This window comes from Sminthopsis crassicaudata, chromosome 4 (genome assembly GCF_048593235.1).
Source record: "Sminthopsis crassicaudata isolate SCR6 chromosome 4, ASM4859323v1, whole genome shotgun sequence".
NCBI classification, from domain to species: domain Eukaryota; kingdom Metazoa; phylum Chordata; class Mammalia; order Dasyuromorphia; family Dasyuridae; genus Sminthopsis; species Sminthopsis crassicaudata.
Window position 1 is genome coordinate 474,356,556 of NC_133620.1, and position 9,489 is coordinate 474,366,044.

The 9,489-nt window shown below is 33.2% G+C and overlaps 1 long non-coding RNA gene across 1 annotated transcript; it reads right to left on the reverse strand.

The window, feature by feature from the left end:
• Positions 1-535: 535 nt before the first annotated feature.
• Positions 536-7,841, reverse strand: LOC141541475 (uncharacterized). The gene is made up of 2 exons (XR_012481817.1): positions 7,744-7,841; positions 536-2,221 (listed from the first exon to the last, which is right to left on the reverse strand). It is a non-coding gene; the product is annotated as an uncharacterized LOC141541475 (long non-coding RNA).
• Between the last annotated feature and the right edge of the window lie 1,648 nt (positions 7,842-9,489).

Consider the following 9,489-nt stretch of genomic DNA (forward strand, 5'->3'; position numbering starts at 1 on the left):
CTTTATAAGGAAAATGGTTTTAAATCCTTTCGGTGTTAAGAAAAGCCAGCCCTTTCTGTCTGGTGAGATCCAGCATCCAGCTCTTTGTTACCAGGTGCCCGGGAGGAAGCAGTGGGTTTGGAGTGAGCAGCTCTCATCCTGGGGATGCAGCGGGAGGGGGCAGGGGAGGTTGTGCAATTGGGTTTCAAGGGACTCTGGATCCTGTTAGTCAGTTCTGTGGTTACTCTTATCATCCCTTAGTTAGCTAGGAGGAAATGTAAGATGAAAGGAGCTGCATCTGGCTGCATTCCTGGACTCTCCCTGTTCCAGAAGTTAGCTGTAAAGAGCGGTAAATGACTGTGTCAGGGCAAAAAGTCATCTGCCTTCTCTTCCAGCAACCGCCCACTGACCCATAGGATCCATCCGATGATTTAATATTCAGTTATTCATTTTTAAAAGGATTTTTTTCTGAGTTAAATGAAGGGAAAATCCCAATACAACCTTTCTTTACGCATGACTTTACACATGGACAGAAGCCCACACTCTCTTATTTATAACTTTAATTTTTTTTTATTTTTAAAGCTTTTTATTTTCAAAACACATGCATGAATAATTTGACAACACTGACCCTTGCATAGCCTTGTGTTTCAGATTTTCTCCTCCTCCCCCCCTTCTCCTAGATGGCAAGTAATCCAATATATGTTATACATGTTAAAATATATGTTAAATCCAATATGTGTAAACATAATTATTCAATTCTCTTGCTGCCCAAGAAAAATCAGGTTAAAAAAGAAAGTAAATGAGTAAGAAAACAAAATGCAAGAGAACAACAACAAAAAGAGTGAGAATGCTATGTCATGATCCACACTCAGTCCCCACAGTCTCTCTCTTGATGCAGATGGTTCTCTTCATCACAAGATCATTGGAACTGGTCTGAATCATCTCTTTGTTGAAGATAGTCACGTCCATCACAATTGATCATCGTATAATTTTGTTGTCACCATGTACAATGATCTCCTGGTCCTGCTCATTAGATACAGCATCAATTCATGTAGGTCTCTCCAGGCCTTTCTGAAATCTTCCTGCTGGTTATTTCTTACAGAACAAGAATATTCCATAACCTTTATATACCATAATTTATTCAGCCATTCCCCAACTGCTGGTCATCCACTCAGTTTCCAGTTTCTAGCCACTACAAAAAGGGCTGCCATACACACTTTTACACATGTGGGTCCCTTGCCCTCCTTTGGGATATAAGCCCAGTAGAAACACTGCTGGGTCAAAGGGTATGCAAAATTTGAGCATAGTTCCAAATTACTCTCCAGAATGGCTGGATCTGTTCACAGTTTCCATCTCTCTCATTTATATCAAACCAGATTGTGTGAAACAAATGCTGGCCGTGTCCAGCACATAGAAGACACTCAACAAATGCTGAAAGGGCCCAACACATAGTAGATGCTCAACAAATGCTGGCAGTGCCCAATACATAGTAAGTGCTTAACAAATGCTGGCAGTGCCCAATACACAGTAGGCACTCAACAAATTCTGGCAGTGCCCAATACATAGTAAGTGCTTAACAAATGCTGGCAGTGCCCAATACATAGTAAGTGCTTAACAAATGCTGGCAGTGCCCAATACATAGTAAGTGCTTAACAAATGCTGGCAGTGCCCAACACATAGTAGGTGTTTAACTAATCCTTATACTTATGGTTTCCCTCCCTCCATGGATTTGGTTCAAAAGCCATTCATGGCTCCCTGGATGAAGCTTGTTCAGGCTTTCCCATGGTATTCACAGGAGTCCTACCCAACAAGCTGACAATCTTCCTGTCTTACACCTGGCACTGAAGGAATCAGAGAATGAGGAATGTCTCTCACGCCTTGTTGTAATGTAGGATGCAGAGCTGTGACAGATAATTATCCAGGTACTGCCATGTTCTGTGACCTCCTGCCATAGCCAAAGATCAAGTCTATAAATGAGAGTCTGGGAATTTGAGTCCAGCCTGTGGAGTCCATGTTTAACGGTCATTCCACCATATTCTGTCTCTTCTATGATGAGGGAGGGGATAAAGTAAACTGTTCCACAGTCACAAATGAGCGACAAAGGGTGGGCCCAAATACAGCTTTCTTTCCACTCTTCAAAATGCACCTGAAGTATCACTATTCTTAGATATCGTTAAGTTGCCGTCTTTTTAATTCCATAGAGTATTATCTCCAGAGAGAAGGAGAATGATCTCCATGGAAACTGAAACCAATAAAGGGGAGAATGTTAGAAGGAGAAAGAGTAGCTGCTTTTTTGGGTAAGATGACTTTTTTTTGATGTTGGGACCACAAATTCTCAGGATCTACCAACAAAAAAGTTAAGTCTAGACCACACTTCAGATTCTAGAAAACTGAAGGTAAGAAGGGAGACTTCTGTGATCCAATGGGGCAAGTCTGGGATGGAGAAGCATTAGATTCTGGTGGTACTGTTGCTGCTTTAACTCCATGCTGCTTCTAGATGTATGATGGGATCTAGATCGAAAGCTGGAAGGAATCTCAGGGGATATTGAGTCCAACCTGTTTATATTTCAGAAGAGGAAACTGAGTCCCAGAGATACTTGCTGTACAGACTGTAAATTCTAGGGGCAGAATTCAAACCCAAAGTCTCTGACTAAAAACTCAATCTGGCTCCCCCTGTGCCACCTCTCTGGGCTGAGTTTTCCTATTTTGGAAAACTGAGAGGTAGACAGACTTGTCTCTCAGGTTCCTTATGTGTTGAAAGATTGATAAAGCGAGATCCTCATTATTATCCATAAGAAATCCCATAAAGATGTCACATTATTTGAATTTGTGCTACATATTTCCATTGGGCTGGAACAAATTGTCATAGTTTACATAATTATAACTTTGATTAGTGTAAATTTGAATAAGTATATTCTTCCTGGGATTTATCTGCACTAATCAGGACTCAGTTTTATTTTGGCATATTTATAAGTCTATAAATTTGCTCTAAAACTTATAATCCAAGTTATGTCCTGTTCTGCTAAAATTACTAGCAATGGATCTGTTACTTTGCAATATGTATTTTTTAATTTTATTTTTTTTAATTCTGAATTTAAGAAATAAAACAAGCATTTCCATAATAGAATAGAAAAAAAAGCTGATTTTATATGAAACTGCAAATCGATTTCCTACAATTTTCTCTTTTATAACTTCTTAATTTTTTATATTATACATACACATTCATTTTTACATATTTCCATGTAAGTTATATTGGAAGAGAAAAATCAGAGCAAAAGGGAAAAATATAAGAAAAAAAACAGAAGAAAGATAAAAAGGGGAAATGGTATACATTGATCCACATTCAGTCTCCATAGTTCTCTTTGGATATGAATGGATTTTTTCATCTAAAGTTTTTTGGCATTGTCTTGGATCACTGAACTGCTAAGAAGAATCAAATCTTCCTAGCTGATCCTCCTACAATCTTTTTGTTGTTGTGTACAATGTTTTCCTGGTCTTTCTTGCTTCACTCAGAATCAGTTCATGTAAATCTTTCCAGCTTTTCTAAAATCATCCTGATCATTATTTTTTATAGAACAATAATATTCCATTACTTTCATATACTATAACTTACTCAGCCATTCCCCAATTGATGGGCCTCTATTCATTTTCCAATTATTTGCCACCACATAAAGAGCTGCTACAAACATTTTGCACACATGAATCCTTTTCCCTTTTTTTAGGATTTCTTTGAGATATAGACCCAGTAGAGACACTGCTGGATCAAAGCATATGTCCAGTTTTATAGCCCTTTGGGGCATTATTCCAAATTACTTCCAAATGGTTGGATCAGTTTACAACTTAACCAACAATGCATTAGTGTCCCAGTTTTCCCATTCCCCTATGACATTCATCATTATCTTTTCCTGTCATCTTAGCCAATCTGATAGGTGTGGCATGGTACCTCAGAATTGTTTTAATGTATATTTCTCTAATCAATAGTAATTTAGAACATTTTTATGTGATCTCCAAATATAGTTGTGTCAGTTCACAATTTCACTAACGATGAGTTAGTGTGTCAATTTTTCCACCTCTCCTCCAACATTTTTTGCTTTCTCCTCCAATCATTGTAGCCTATCTGAAAGGTGTACAATGTTATTCCAAGGTTCCTTTAACTTGCATTTCTCCAATCAGTAATGATTTAGGGAATTTTTTCACATGCCTGTAAATTGTTTGGATTTCTTTTTTGGAAAACTGCCTGTTCAATGGGGAATGATTCATAATCTTATAGATTTGACAAAATGCTTTATATATTCTGAACATGACACCTTTATCTGAGAATCTATCTATAAAACTCTGCTCGCCTTTCTGCTTTCCTTCTGATGCTGGCTACATTTGTTTCGCTTGTATAAAACCTTTTAAATTTAATATAATTGAAATTATCCATTCTATACTTCACTCTGCTCTCTCTCTTATTATTCATAAATTATTTGTCCATCCATAAGAAATATTCAATATTTTCCAAATTTTCTTGTAATCTTTCTCTTTATATATAGGTCATATATCCATTTTGATTTTACCTTGAAAAATAGAATAAGATATTAGTCTATGCCTAATTTCTGACAGATTGCCTTTCAGTTTTCCCAGCTTTTTTTTTTTTTTTTTTTTTTTACCAAATAATGAATTTTATCACCAAAACTTAAATTTTTACATTTGTCAAATATAAGGTTATTGTATTTCTTTATTGCTATATATTGTATGTCTACTCTTTTTTTTTTTTTTTTTTTTTTTTTTTTTTTTTTGGAGGCTGAGGTTAAGTGACTTGCCCAGGGTCACCCAGCTAGGAAGTGTTAAGTGTCTGAGACCAGATTTGAACTCAGATCCTCCTGACTTCAGGCCTGGTGCTCTTTATACTGCGCCACCTAGCTGCCCCTGTCTACTCTTTTTTACTGATGTGCCTTTTCTGTTTCTTAGCCAGTACCAGATAGTTTTGACAATTGCAGCTTTATAACATAGCTTAAGATTTGTTATTACAAAACCTCCTTTCTTTATATTTTTCATTAGTTCCTTTGATATTCTTGACTTTTAGTTCTTGCAAATATATTTTTTTTATTATTTATTTTTATAATATAGAAAAATATTTTTTGGCAATTTGATTTGAATGGCACTGAATATATAATTTTATTTAGGTAAAATTGTCATTTTTATTATATTATTCCTGCCTAGCCATGAACAATTAATATTTCTCCAAATATTTAAATCTGATTTTATGTGTATAAAGTTGTTATTTTCTAACGTGTGTGTGTGGGTGGGTGTACAGACATAGACATATCTATTTGTGCCTAATGGTAGCCATGTTCACTTACTCATCTCTTGCTCTCACTTCTTACAGAGTTTAGTGAGGATAATGATGTTAATAAAGTTGCATGTAAAAATCATTGAAAAAATAAAAGTAAGTTGGTTTTATGAAACAAATGAAAATAGATAAATTATTTTTAAATTTGATTTCATAAAGAGTTCAAAAATAAATCACTAGCATAAAAAGAAAAAAAGTTAACATATTATTAACATACTATTAGTAAAGATAACATTAAAGCAATTTTAAGGAGATATTTTGTCAATAAATTTAACAATTTAGATAAAATAGAAGAAGTTTTACAAAAATTGAAATCATCTAGATTAGGAGAAGAGGAAACAAAATATCTAAATTTAACTATTTTAGAAAAAGAAATTTAACAAGACATAAATGGAATTCTTTTAAACTAAAAGTGCCAGTACCAGATGGATTTACAAGTGGATCTTATCAGACATTTAAAAATTAACTGATTACAATAAAAAATAAATTATTTGTAATGGTACACAAAGAAGATCCTACCATTCACCTTTTATGAAACAAATATGATGCTGACACCTAAACTAGGAAGAGTAAAACCATAAAATTATAGACAAATTTCTTTCATGAATATGGATACAAAAATCTTAAATAAAATACTTGATAAAAGATTACAGCAATATATTACAAAGATTAAATATCACAACCAAACAGAATTTATAATGAGAATGCACTAATTATAAATATTTTATTATTTATCTAATCAATTTCCTTCTTTTAGTGAACTGAGCACCATAGAAAGTTCTATGCATGCAAAGACATTTTTCTTCCTCCATAACAGTTTATCTTTTAAGATAATTTGGGCTAATATTACACATAAAGTAGTGACCTCTGTGGGCCACTAATGAAACTGGAGGACTTACAACTCAAAGCAATCCATTAATTTCCCAGTGTTCTATGCCAAACTTGCAGCTGGAAAATGTTTAACAAGACAAATAAAAATACAACATACATAATGCTAATGGTTTTCTAAGGTAATATGCACCAGCAGGTATCTGTTTCTACTTGAGTTTTGATACCACTGTTCTATATGGATTTCTAACACTTTAAGTTACAGATAAAGGTCAAATGGCATTAGTAGAAGTCCCTCACCTGGGAATTCCATGGAAAAATGAAATGATGAGTCTAATCTAACACCCACTGGTCCCATAACCTGTAGTAACTGTCATACAAGATTATTGTGAGGATTTAATGAGAATAGGCAGAAAGAACTTTGCCAAAATTAAAATGCTATTGAAAATGTCTCAATAGAAACACTTGTGTCTTGTTACTGCTATTTATCTTGATCTTATCTTTTGACGGACTTCACCTAGCAGTCATAGGATATATTATTTTATATTTATATATATTTAATATATTTATATTATAGTATTTATTTATATATATTGTATTATATTTTATTATATAATATATATAAATATAATATATTTATACATATTTAATATATTTAATAATATATTATATTATTATGCTTCTATTTTTTTATACTTGATGTTTCATGGGATATTGTTCAGATGAGCAAAATAACTGCTTTTTATAGTTGAATAAAAGTATTAAAATGTATGTTTATTTTCTATAAGTATGTAGATTCACTCACATCTTTGCTACAATACCAGAATCATAGAGCATAACAGATGATATGCATCTCATCTTTCTCCCATATGATTTGCATTTCCTCTACTAAGCTGAGATGAGAAATTTGTTTGTTTTCCATTTAGCTAAGAGACTGAGTATTCTAGATGGATGCATCTATTAAAATCATCAATCTTAAATTTTATAGATCAATGTTGTACTGGGCAAATGGTAAGCAAAAAGTTTGTCTAGTTCAACAATAGATTACTAGATATTAATTATTTTACATCTTTTCTTAATGTCATGTTCTTCTCACTATTTTCTTATATACTTATCATGTTGCTTGGATTCATATGCTTATTGCCCATGGAAGGACATTTGATTCCATTATCTGATTTTAGTCATTCCATAGGCTCCATTCAGAAGTAAATCACTTTTTTTGCTTCATTAAACAAATCCAATGGAACAATTTTATTGCTGCTCTGTGAAATTATGTCGGCTTTTTTCAAAATTATTTGTCATTTGAAAAAAATGTCATTTTCTCTAAGAACATCAATCTTCCTTTTCTTTTAGTTGAGGAAATGTTAATTTTTCTGTAGCCACTAAAGGGACCCTAAGTTATTATTATTATTATTATTATCATTATTATTATTATTATTATTATTAGCTTTGCTTTGTCTTTATTGTCTATCTATTTTCAGCCTGAAATTTCTTTTTTTTCATGTATTAAGAAGCTACTTAGTAGATATTCAATTCTTTTGAAACACTATATATATTTTAAATGAATTATGTTCTCTTATATACAAATCTTCCACACTCACCCCTCTCTCTGAAATCACTTCCATCTTCTTTATTAAGTCCCTTTGATTTCCTTCATCATCCTTTCCCCACCACCATTGCACTGTTGCACTGAATATCCAGTCCTGAAAGACTTTCGAATATCCCTGAGAATCCTTTATAAAGGGTCATAGAAAGGACTCTGTCAAAAATACCAAAGGAATCATAGCACCAATAATTCCCAGTAGTGAGTAATCCCATTAATCTTTGTTATTTCCTTATCCCAATTGTTCAGACTGACCAGAATTTGTGTTTTTATTTAAACACAGTACTTTGATACTTTTACTAAAATGCTTTAATCAAAATATCAAAGCTTTAAAATGAATCTATATATATATATATATATACATATAGATAGATAGATAGATAGATAGATAGATAGATAGATAGATAGATAGATAGATTCATTTCCTACAATATCCTTCCCTGTAGCAGATCCCAGACTCCTTCCTTTCATTTGACCTCATGTTCTAAAGGGAGTATCTCTCAGACTTGCAAGAGACAAGATTCAAGAAGAATTTCAATCTTTCTATAAATGTGCTGCTTTATCCTTATACAATCAAATATTTTTAAGCTCAAAAGAACTTTTACTGAAAACTTAAGATTTAAATGACTAATGGGTTGGGGTTTTCCTCAAAGAATTTTAGGAAGAGCAAGTATCAATTTCTCTAAATTCTAAAAGCTAAATTTGCCTAATTATTGATTCTTAACTTGAGGTCCATGAACTTGTATGTGTGTGTGTGTGTGTGTGTGTGTGTGTGTGTGTGTATTTGTATTGTACATATAATTGTAATTGTATTTTATATATAATACAAATACACATGCATTGTGTATATATGGGTGGTACATATATACATATGTCATATGTGAAAGTATTTTAATTTAGTTTCCTTTGAATCCCATATATTTTATTTTAAACTGTGAGATATGATATGCAAAATGGTGGACCTAGAGTCAGGAAGATCTAATTTCAAATCTCACTAGCTGTATGATCTTATCTTCACTTTGCTTCAGTTTTCTCCTCTATAAAATGGACATAATACTAGTACCTAACTCCTAAGATTATTGTGAGGATGAAATGAGTTAAAATTTGTAAAGTGCTTCGCAAACTTGAAAGTACTCTTGAAAACTAGCTATTAATAATAATTTTGATGATAACAACTATATTAACAACAGAAGGCAGCTAGGTGATTCAGTGGACAGACCACTGGTCGTGGAGTCAGGAAGCACATATTTTATTTCAGACCCTCAGTAACTGTATGACCCTGGACTAGTATTAGCTTTAATCCACTGGAGAAGAAAATTGGTAAATCAAATAATATCTTTGCCATGAAAGCCCCAATGACAGTATGGTTCATAAGGTAATGAAGAGTGAGACACAACTGAATGACTAAATGTAACAGTACGATGATGATGATGATGATGATGATGATGATGATGGTGATGATGGTGATGATGATGATGATGATGATGATGATGATGATGATGATGATGATGATGATGACAAAAATCAAGCATTAGAAGAGTTTCATGGACTTTACCAGATTATCAAAAGGGTCCACAACACAGAAGGTAAAAATCCTTGGTCTAAATAATCCATACAGAAATGAGTTTAAATTTTCCACCTTAAAAATGATGTGTGTGTGTGTGTGTGTGTGTGTGTGTGTGTGTGTGTGTGTGTAAACAGGCATGCCTGTTTAAACCTAAAATGTCAACTTTTTCCTTCCTAA